Here is an 11,527-nt window from a genome sequence, read left to right as displayed (position 1 = left end):
TTCCTGAAGGAGTGGAGAGGTTAGTGATAGTGATGAGAAAAGGAGGTTGTGATAGTGAGTGAGAGAGAGAGGTTAGTGATGTGAGTGAGAGGGAGATTTATTGTGTGGTGGGGAAGCAGAGTTGGTAGTGGGGGGAAAAGAAAATGTTAGTGATAGTGGTGAGAGAGAGAGAGGAGAGTTAGTGATAGTGGGGAGAGGAGGGGAGAGTTATTAAATATTGGGAGAGAGATTTTAGTGATAGTGAGTAAGAGAGAGGGGTTTGAGTGGAGAGGAAAATTTATGATAGTGATTTAGAGAGAGAGAAAATTTTAGTAAGTGATGAGAGAAAAAAAGAGTTAGTGTTTATGAGTGAGAGAGAGAAAAGTTAGTGATAGGGAGTGAGAGAGAGGGGTAATAAAAGTGATAAAGGAGGGGGTTTTAGTGGGGAGGGGAAAGGAGAAAGAGGGGTTTAGTGATAGTGAGTGGAGAGAGAGGTTAGTGAGAGTGAGTGAGAGAGAGGGGTTAGGGGATAGTGAGTGAGAGGGGAGAGAAGGGGGTTTAGGGTAGGAGTGCCGAGGGGAAGATTTGTGAGGGGGTGAGTGAGAGAGAGAGATTTTAGTGATCGGGATGAGAGAGAGGGGTTAGTGATAGGGGAGTAAAAGGAGAGTTAGTGATAGTGAGTGAGAGAGAGAGAGATAGTGAGTGAGAGAGAGTTAGTGATAGTGAGAGAGAGAGATTTAGGATAGGGGTTGAGAGAAAAGGAGTTTGATAGTGGTGAGGGGGAAAAGTTGGGTGTGAGAGAGGATTTAAATGATAGTGAGTGAGAGAGAGAGAGAGTTAGTGAGAGTGAGTGAGAGAGAATTTTGGGAAAGGGATTTGAAGAGGGGAGAGGAATAATTTGGATTGAGTGAGAGCCGAGAAAAGGAGGTTAGTGATAGGGAGTGGGGAGAAAAGGAAAAATTTTAGTAAATTTAGTGAGGAGAGAGAGATTTATGATAGTGGTGAGAGAGAGGGAGTTTAGAGTTGTGATAGGGAGTGAGTGAGAGAGGTAGGGGAAGTGAAGAGATTTTAGTGATGTGGTGGAAGGGTTGTGATAGGGTGAGAGAGAGGGGGAGAGGTGAGTGAAGAGAGGAGGGGAAAATTTTGATATGAGGGGGGAGAGGGTTATTGATAGTGAGTGAGGGGAGAGGATTTAGTAGTGAGTGAGAGAGAGCAGAGTTATGTAGTGATTTGGAGCGAGGGGGGTTTGTAGGGGGGAAAAGGGGAGGGTTTTATGATAGTGGTGAAAAAAGAGAGAGAGGTTGTGAAGTGAGTGGGAAGGTTAGTGCAGTGAGTGAGAGAGGGGGGTTTATGATTTGAGGGGGAGGTTTGGGTAGGAGTGAGAGAGGGGGGTTAGTGATGTGGGGTGAGGGATAGGGGGAGTTGTAAGGAGGAGGGAGAGGAGAGTTAGGTTAGGGAGTGCGAGAGAGAGCGTTAGTGATGTGATAGCGAGAGAGTTAGTAAAGAGAAGGGGGGGAGAGAGTTAGTGATTTTGGTGGAAAAGGAGGTTAGTGGGTGGGGAAAGGGAAGTTGGTTTTGGAGAATAATTAGTGTGGATGAGGGAGAGAATTAGTGATGTGCGGAGGGGAGGTTGTATGTGAGTGGTGAGAGATTTTGTGATGGAGTGGGGGGTTTTGTGCGGTGGGGGGGCCCCTTATTTTAGTGGTGAGGGAGTTGTGAAAGTGAGGAAGCGAAAAAGGGGTTGTGATGGTGGTGGAGGATTGTTAGTGTTGAGTGAGGGGAGAGAGAGGTTGTGATAGGCGTGTGGAGAGGAGGATTTTGGTTGGTGAGAGGGAGGGGTGATTTGAGGAGAGGGAGTTGTGATGTGGGTGAGAGAAAAGTTGGCTGTGGTGAGTAGAGGAGGAGAGTTGGGGGATATTGGTGAGAGAGGAGATTTATTTATAGTGAGTGACCGAGAGGATTTAAAGTGAAAATTGAGTGAGGAGAGATTTTAGTTTATTTGAGTGAAAAGAGAGAGAGTTGTGATGTGGGTTAGAGAGAGAGAGGGGTTTTGTGTAGTAAATGAAAAGAGGAGTTGGGGACAGAAAGTGAAGAGAGATGGGTGATAGTGAGGGGAGAGGAGAGATTTAGTGATATTTGAGTGAGTAAAGAAAATTTGGGGTTGATAGGGAGTAAAGGGGAGAAAAGAGAGTTAGTGTGGTGATGAGGAGAGAGAGAAAAGGGATAGTGAGTGACAGAGGAGTTGTGATAGGGGAAGTAAGAGAGAGGGGATGGGGGAGTGAGAGGGGGAGAGATATGATGGTGAGTAGAGAGAGAGAGATTGATAGTAAAGAGACAAGAGTTTTTATTGTTTAAGTGAGGAGAAAGAGGGGAGATTTAAATGATAGTAAATTTGAGAGAGAGAGGTTGGGTGATATATAAAAGAGAGAGATTTAGTGTAGCGAGTGAGAGAGAGAGAGGAGTTAGTGATTGGAGGGGAAAGAGAGAGTTAGTATAGTGAGTGTAGTGAGTGGTGAGTGAGATTGTGATAGTAAAGTGAGAGAAAAAGAGAGTTAGGGGTGGGAGTGGGGAGAGAGAAGAGTTAGTGATATGATTTGAGGGGAGATAGTGATAGTGAGGACAAAAGAGAAGTTAGTGATATTTATTGAAAAAGAGTTAGGGGATGTGGGTGAGAGAGATTTAGTGTAGGGGTGAGAGAGAGAGAGTTAGTGATAGTGAGTGGGTGAGAGTGAGAGAGATTTAGTGATAGGATTTGAGAGAAGAGTTAGTGATATGAGGAGAGAGAGAGTTAGTGAAAAGGGGGGGGTGAGAAAAGAGATTTGGGAAAATCGTAAAGTAAAGGGGAGTTTGATTTGAGTGAGAGAGGAGGGATTTTAGATAGTGGTGAGAGGGGAGGATTTAGTGATAGTGAGTGAAAAAGACAGAGTTAGTGTTAGGGGGGAAAAGAGAAAAGAGTTATTTATAGTGGTGAGAGGAGAAGTTAGCGATACTGAGTTGAGGAGAGGTTGGGGTTAGTGATTGAGAGAGGGGAGAGTTAGTGATAGTGAGTGAGAGAGAGATGATATTTGAGAGAGAGAGAAAATAGGTTAGTGTAGAGGGGTGAGGAGAGAGAGAAAGGAAAAGGGAGAAAAAGAGATAAAATGCAGAGAAAAATTTAGGGGATAGTGAGGGGAGAGAGAGAGTTAGTGATATGGTGAGAGAGAGAGAGTTAGTGATAGTGATTGAGAGAGAGAGAGTGAGTGATATGAGTGCAAAAGGAGAGTTATGATAGTGAGTGTGAGAGAGAGTTGGATAGTGAGTGGAAAATAGATTTAGTGATAGGAGTGAGAGAGAGAAGAGTTAGTGTTTGATTGATTAAACGAGGGGTTAGTGTTTTTAAGTGAGGGGAAAGAGAGAGTTAGGATGTGAGGGAGAAGAAAGATTTAATGATAGTAAGTGAGAGGGGGTTTTAAGTGATATTTAGAGAGGGGAGAGAGTTAGTATAGGGAGTGAGAGGGGAAAAGAGTTAGGGGATAGGAGTAAAGAGAGAGAGGTTAGTGTTTGTGAGTGAAGATGGGGAGAGGGGTTAGTGATAGGGGTTTTGAGAGGAGAGAGTTGTGATAGTGAGGGAGAGAGAGAGAGTTATTTAAAAAGGTGTTTGGAGAGGAGAGAGAGTTAGTGATAGGACTGAAGAAAGAGTTAGTGATAGTGAGTGAGAGAGAGAGAGATTTTGTGATAGTGGGGTGAGAGAGGGGGATTTTTAGTGATAGTGAGGGGGAAGGAGGTGTTAGGGGAAAAGGAGTGAGAGAGAGAGAGTTAAGTGATAGTGATGTGAGAGGTATTTATTTAGTAAAGTGATAGAGAGAGAGAGAGGGGATAGTGAGTGAGGAGAGAGATTTTAGTGTAGGAGTTGTGGATTTATTTATGATATTTATTGAGAAAAGGGGAGAGAGAGTGATAGTGAGTGAGAGAGAGAAAGATTTAGTGATAGTGATGAGTGAGGGGAGAGTTTTTTAGGATAGTGAGTGAGAGAGAGAGAGATTTGGTGATTTTAATGAAGAGATTTTAGTGATATGAGGTGAGAAAAAGTTGTGATAGGAGTGAGAGAGAGAGTTAGGGGTATTTATGAGAGAAGGTTAGGTAGGGATTTGAGAAAAAGATTTAGAATAGTGAGTGAGAGAGATTAGTGATGTGAGGAGAGGGGAGGAGTTAGTGATAGAGAGTTTTTTTTTTTAGAGAGAGAAAAAGGTTATTTGGATAGTGGGGAAAGAGAGAGAGTAGGTTTAGTGGGGTAGAGAGGGGGAGAGTTAGTGTAGAGAGTGAGAGAAAAGAAGAGAGAGTTAGTGATGGGGAGTGAGAGGGGTTTAGTGAAGTGTTTGGGGAGTTAGAGGGGTTAGGATTTTTGAGTGAGAGAGGGAGAGTTATTGATAGGACTGAGAGAGATTTTAGTGATGTGAGGAGAGAGAGTTTTTAGTGATAGTGATTTAAAAGAAAAGAGAGATTTTTATTGATATTTAGTGGGAGGAGGAGGGGTTAGTGATAGGGGAAGTGAGGGGAGAGAGAGTTGGTGATAGTGAGGTGAGAGAGAGTTAGTGATAGGGGAGGGAGGGCGAAAAGAGAGTTATTGTAGTGAGTGAGAGAGGGGGAAAAGATTTATTGGAGTGAGTGAGTGAGGAGAGAGTTAGTGATAGGTGAGGGAAAGAAAAGAGTTAAATTTTGAGTGAGGGGAGAGAGGGGGCTGATGGGGTGAGTGAGAGAGAGATTTAGTGATAGTGAGTGAGAGAGAGAGAGGGTTTTGTGATAGTGATGAGAGAAAGATTTAGTGATAGTGGGAAGAGAGAGAAATTAGTGATAGTGAGTGAGAAAAAAAAGGGGGTTAGGGGAGTGAGGGGGGAGAGAGAAAAGTTTTTAAATATGAGTGAGAGAAGAGAGTTAGTGATAGTGAGTGTTTGATGGGTTTTGTGAAAAAGGGGGGGTGAGAGAGAAGGGGAGAGTGATAGTGAGTGGAGAGAGAGAGTTAGTGATAGTGAGGGGGAGAGAGTGTTAGTGATAGTGAGAGAGAGAGAAGAGAAAAGTGATAGTGATGAAGAAAAAGGGCTTAGGTTTAGTGAGTGAGTGAGGGGTGGTTATGATAGTGGTAGAGAAAAGAGAAGTTTATTGTGTGAGTGAGAGAGATTAAAGTGATAATTAAAGTGAGTGAGAAGGGGGTTGTGATAGTGAGTGAGGAGAGAGAGAGAAGGTGTGATATTGGTGAGAGAAAGATTTAGTGAAGTGGTGAGAGAGATTTTATTGAGTGAGGGGAAGGGGAGAGATTTGTGATATGAGTGAGAGAGAGAGAGATTATGATAGTGATTTAGGGGAAGAAGTTATTTATAATGGGGAGGAGAAGAGTTAGTGATATTGAGGGGAAGAGAGAGTTAGTGAAGTGATGAGAGAGGGGTTTATTGATAGTGAGTGAGAGAGAAGTTGGATAGTGAGTGAGGGGAAAAAAGGGGTTTTTTGATATGATGAGAGAGAGATTTAAATTTGATAGTGAGTGAGAGGAAGATTTATTGATAGTGATTGAAAAGAGAGAGAGTTGGGTGTTTAGTGAGGAGAGAGAGATAAGATAGGGGGAAATAAATGAAGAGAGGGGTTTTGGGTGATATTGAGGAGAGAAGAGATTTAGTGATATGGAGTGAGAGAGAGAGTTAGTGATAGGAGAGAGAGAGAGAAAAGAGTTTGATGTGAGTGAGGAGAGAGGTTCGTGATGTGATTGAGAGGAGATTTTTAGTGATAGGGGGAACGGGAGAAAAGATATTTGATAGGGGAGTAAAGAGGAGTTAGAAATAGGGGGGGGAGAGAAAAGAGTTATGATAGGAGTAGGGGAGAGGAGTTAGTGAAGTGAGTGGGAGAGAATTAGTGTTTATTTGGGGTGAGAGAGATTTAAAGTGATAGTGATTTAGGGGGGGGGGAAGGAGTTATGTTTAGTGAGGGGAGAGAAAAAAATGTTATTTTATAAGGAGTGAGTGATGAGATTTAGTGAAAAGGAATTGAGAGAAAAAGAGTTTTAAGGGGAATAGTTTTTTGAAGAGAGAAATTTAAATTGATAGGGAATGAGAGGAGAAATTTAGTGAAAAGTGGTGAAAGAGAGAGTTACTGAGAGTGAGTGAGAGAGTAGTGATAGTGAGAGAGAGAGAGAGAGTATTGATAGTGAGAGAGAGAGAGAGAGTTAGGGGATAGTGAGGGGAGAGAGAGATTTTAGGGGATATTGAGTGAGAGAGAGGATTTAGTGATAGGAGTGAGAAGAGAGGGGTTAGTGATAGGGGATGGAGAGAGGGGTTATTGATTGGTGAGAGAAAATTAAAGTGATAGTGAGTATGAGATTTAGATTTTAGTAAATAGGATGAGAGAGAGGGGGAGTTAGTGATATTTAAGGGGAGGGAAGAGAAATTTTAGGAGTTTATTTGGATTTGGTGATATTAGTGGGGAGAGAGAGGGGTTAGTGATAGGTTTGAGAAGAGAGAGGGGTAGTGATAGTAAATAAAGAGGGGAAAAAATTTAAAGTGAGATTAAATTGGAGTTAGGATAGTGAGTGAAGAGAGAGGATTTAGTGATGTGATTGAAGAGGAGAGAGAGTTAGGGGATATTTGAGGAAGAGAGAGAGAATTTAGTGATAGTAAAATGAGAGGGGAGAAAAGTTATTGAGAGTAAAGTGAGAGGGGTTATGATAGTGGGAGAGAGTAGTAAATTTTAGAAATTGAGGAGAGAGAGAATTAGTGATTGAGTGGGGGAAGAGAGAGTTTAGGGGATAGTGATTTGGAAAAGAGAGATTTATTGGATAGTGAGGAGAGAAGAGAGTTGTGATAGTGAGTGAGAGAGAGGGGGTTTAGTGATAGTGAAGAAGAGAGAGAGAGAGTGTTAAGTGAGTGAGTAAAGGAGAAGTTAGGGGATAGTGAGGGGAGAAGAGAGAGTTAGTGATAGTAAATTAAGAGAGAGAGAGGTTGTGATATTTGAGTAGAGAAGAGAGAAAATTTTTATGATAGTGAAAGAGAGAGAGATTTAGTGAAAAGGGAGTGAGGGGAGGTGTAATAGTTAGTGATAGTGAGTGAGAGGGAGAGAGTTATGATATTTAATGGAGGAAAAAGTTAGTGAGAGTGAGTGAGGGGTTTAGTTATGTTGGGGAGTGAGAGAGAGAGAAAAGAGAGAGGGGAGAGATAGTTTTAGTAGAGGAAGTGAGTGTTTTTAAAGGGGAGAGAGAAAAGTGAAGCCCCAAAAGTGATATTTGGAGAGGGGGTGAGTAAAGGTGAAAAAGGAGAGAAAATTGAAAATTATAGTGAGTAAGTGAGTGAGGGGAGTGAGTAAGAAAGTGAGGAAGGAGATTTTGGGGTTTAATGATAGTGGGGGGGTGAGAAAGAGGGGGTTAGTTATGAGTGAAAGAGAGAGAGTTTAGTGATAGTGATTGGGAGAGAGAGAGAGTGAGTGAGTGAGTGAGTGAGTGAGTGAGTGAGTGAGAGAGAAAGAAAGAGAGAGAGATTTAGTGATAGTTAGTGAGAGAGAGTGAGAGAGAGAGAGAGGAAGTAAAAGTGGGAAAAAAAGGGTTATTGATAGGGGGTTTGGGAGAGGGGAGAGAATTTTAGGGGGTGGTGAGAGAGAGAGAGAGGTTACTGGGGGGAGGGGAGTGAGATTTTACTGAGAGTAAGTGAGAGGGGGAGAGAGAGTTAGTGGGGTGAGGAGAGAGAGAGAGTGATAGTGGGGGGAGAGAAAGAGAGGATTTAAAAAAGGAGAGAGAGAGAGAGTATATTTAAAGGGGAAGAGAGAGAGAGGAAGTGATAGTGATAGTGAGTGAGTGAGTGAGTGAGTGAGAGATAGTGATAGTGATAGTGATAGTGAATGAATGAGTGAGTGAGGAGTGAGTTTTTATTTGAGGGGAGAAGGGGAGAGAGAGAAGAGAAAAAAGAGAGAAGAAAAGAGAGAGAGAGAGATAAAGAGAGAGAAAGAAGAGAAAGCAAGAGAGGAGAGAGAAAAGAGAAGAGAAAAGAGGAAAAGGAGAGGGGAAGAGAGAGAGAGGAAGAGAGGAAACATTTAGTACAGTTTTAAAGAGGGAGGGGAGGGGGAGAGGGAAAAAGAGAGGGGAAAAAAAGAAGAGAGGGAGAGGAAGGAAAGAGAGGAAAAGGGGAGAGAGAGGCGAGAGAAAGAGAGGGGAGAGAGAGGAGTTTGTGATAGGAGTAAGAGGGGAAAGAGAGTGTTTAAGGGAGTGAGAAGAGAGAGAGAGTGAAAAAGAGAGAGGGGGGAGAGAGTAATAGTGGAGAGAGAGAGGGGAGAGAGAGAGAGAGAGATAGTGATAGCGAGGGGATTGAGTGAGTGGGGAAAAAGGGGTGTAGTGGTGAGTGGTGAGTGAGTGATTAAGAGAGAGAAGTGTATGAGAGGGGTTTGAGTGAGTGAGTTAGTGAGTAGTGAGGGGAAAATGAGAGTAGTGTTTGGTGAAGGGGATAGTGAAATAAAGGGATGATGGAAGAGAGAGTAGTGATAGTGATTTTTGTGGTGATTTAGTGGGGTGAGTAAATGGGGGAGGGGAAAAGGAGAGAGAGGGAGAAGAAAAGAGAGAGAAAAGAAGGAGAGAGACGAAGGGGAGAGAGAAAAGAGAAAGAGAGAGAGAGAAAAGATGTAATAGTTTTTATGAAGGGGAAGTGAGTGAGTGAGGGAGAGAGAGAGAGAGAGAAGGAGAGAAAGAAAAGGAGAGAGAGGGGAGAAAAGAGAGAGAAAAAGAAAAAATTTTTAATTTTTTTTTTAATTGGGGGAAAAGATTTTTAGCCCCCAAATTTTAAATTTAAATATTTTGTTTTTATTATTTAAATTTTTCCCCCCCCATATAATAAATTAGAAAAAAGGGAAAGGAAAATGAGAGAGAAAAAAAGAGAGTTTAGAGGAGAGGGGGAAGAGAGAGGGGAGAAAAAGGGGGAGGAGGAGAGGGGAGGGGAGTAGAACTTTGGGGGGTGGGGGGGGGAAAAAGCCAAAAAAAGGACGGAAAAAACAAGAATGTAATATAAAGAAAACCGCCCCGGAGGGAAAAGGGGAAAAGAGAGAGAGAGGAGAGAGGAGAGAGAGAGAGAAGAGAGAGAGAGGAGACGAGCGAGAGGAGAGAGAGAGAGAGAGAAAGAGAGAGAGAGAGAGAGAAAGAGAGAGAGAGAGAGAAAGAGAGACAGATAAACAGACAAGCTGAGAGAAAGAGAAAGAGACAGAGAGACAGATAGATAGACAGATAGATAGACAGATAGACAGACAGAGTGAAAGAGAGATAGATAGATAGATAGATAGAGAGAGAGAGAGAGAGAGAGAGAGAGAGAGTGATAGTAAATGGGTATGTGAGTGAGAGAGAGAGGGAGATAGAAAGAGAGACAGATAGAGAAAGAGAGAGAGAGAGAGAGGGAGAGAGAGAGAGAGAGAGAGAGAGAGAGAGAGAGAGAGAGAGAGAGAGAGAGAAGAGAGAGGAAAAAGAGACTAAGAGAGGAAAGGAGAGAGAGAGAGAGTGTAAGAGTCTATGTGTGGCTTGTGAGATTAGTATTATGGCTTGACTCTTTATGGATGAAGAGTACAACGCAGTAATGGAATACACAGGACAATGTCTATGGGTAAAGCGGTGAGTGTGGGGTCACGTATCAGGCCGACCCATCCAAAGGTGAAGGCTGTCGATGGTTCTAAATTGGCCTTGGAGCCACGTGGTAAACAGCCACGTGGTCTACTGGGAAAATGGCTTACAGAAATAGGCTTATGTATATGCCATATTCCTCGGCCACCTTCTCGCGCCTCGTCCTCGAGGCGCCTTAGATTTGCTTCAAGGGTGACCTAACTTGGCTGGCCATCTCGTTCTCGCGTGTGTTATCTTGGTGCATCTTCATGGCTGTACCTGGCGTCCTCTTCTCCTGGTCCTCGGTGTAATCTGTCGTCCTCGACGTCCACACGTCCCCGAAAGTCTCACACAGATCTCCTTGACTTTGGATCGTCTAGACTTTCTCGTAGTCCTGTCCAGGCGTAACTCGGCGGCGTCCTCGGCCACACGTCCTCACAGATCTCGTACAGGTCCTTCTTGGCTGCATGCTTGTCCTCACGTCCTCGTAATCTTCATCTGGACCTACGGGCGTCCGGGCAGGGGGCGGCATATACCTGCGCTGATGAGCTCCTGGAGTTGACATGGCATATACATAAGCCTATTTCTGTAAGCCATTTTCCCAGTAGACCACGTGGCTGTTTACCACGTGGCTCCAAGTCTAATTCAGAACCATCGACTCAGCAAGGGCGTCTACTGGGAAAATGGCTTACAGAAATAGGCTTCTGTATTTGCCAGAGAGAGAGAGAGAGAGAGAGAGAGAGAGAGAGAGAGAGAGAGAGAGAGAGAGAGAGAGAAGGAGAGGAGAGAGAGAGAGAGAGAGTTAGTGATACTGAGTGAGTGAGTGAGTGGTGAGGGGAGGAGGTGAGAGGAGAGAGAGAGGTGAGAGAGGAGAGAGAGTTAGTGATAGTGAGTGAGAGAGGAGAGAGAGAGAGATGAGAGGAGAGGAGAGAGAGAGAGGTGGAGAGGAGAGAGGGAGAGAAGGAAGGGAGGGAGGGAGGAAGAAAGAGAGAGAGAGAGGGAAGAGAGAGAGAGAGAGAGAGAGAGAGAGAGAGAGAGAAGAGAAGAGAGAGAGAGAGAGAGAGGAAGGGGGGGTGAAAGACTGAGAAAGACAGACAGATAGATAGATAGAGACAGAGAGATCTAGTGATAGTAAGTGAGTGAGTGAAAGGGAGAAAGAGAGAGAGAGAGAGAGAGAGAGAGAGAGAGAGAGAGAGAGTGGAGGAGGGAGAGACAGATAAACAGACAAGATGAGAGAATGAGAAAGAGACAGAGACAGAGAGACAGATAAATAAACAGACAGACAGACAGACAGAGAGACAGATGGATAGACAGACAGACAGAGAGAGAGAGAGAGAAAGAGAGAGAGAGAGAGTTAATTATAGTGAGAGAGGGAGAGGGAGAGGGAGGGAGGGAGGAAGGGAGGGAGGGAGAAAGGGAGGGAAGAAGGGAGGGAGGGAGGGAGGAAGAGAGAGAGAGAGAGAGAGAGAGAGGAGAGAGAGAGAGAGAGAGAGGAGAAGAGAGAGAGAGAGAGAGAGAAAGCGAGAGAGTGATAGTGAGGAAAGGAGAGAGGAGAGTAGGAAAGAAGAGAGAGAGAGAGAGAGAGGAGAGAGAAAACAGTGGAATAGGAGTGAGAGAGGGAAATGAAAGGGAGAGGGAGAGGGAGGGAGGGGAAGGGAGGGAGGGAGGGAGGGAGGGAGGGGAGAGAGAGGGGGGGAGGGAGGGGGAGGAGGGAGAGAGTAAAGGTTCTAAGAAGATACTAGAACACCATAGATATGGCAGGTCCAGAGGAAAACTCAGATCTGTTTTCAGCTATGAGGGAACAGACACGTAGATAAAAGGGATCTTGACCGGTAGACGTGCGGAGGCGGAGTAGCTCCTACGGGTTGGAGGGAAGGTGTTCGGGAAGGAACGGACTCGGACGAGGGTATTCGGGTCACTCAGCCAGGGCGTGGGGGAAGCGTGCCCTGGACCCCCTCCAGG

This window comes from Penaeus monodon, chromosome 2, assembly GCF_015228065.2.
Source record: "Penaeus monodon isolate SGIC_2016 chromosome 2, NSTDA_Pmon_1, whole genome shotgun sequence".
NCBI classification, from domain to species: Eukaryota; Metazoa; Arthropoda; class Malacostraca; order Decapoda; family Penaeidae; genus Penaeus; species Penaeus monodon.
Note: the sequence above shows the minus strand (reverse complement) of the source record.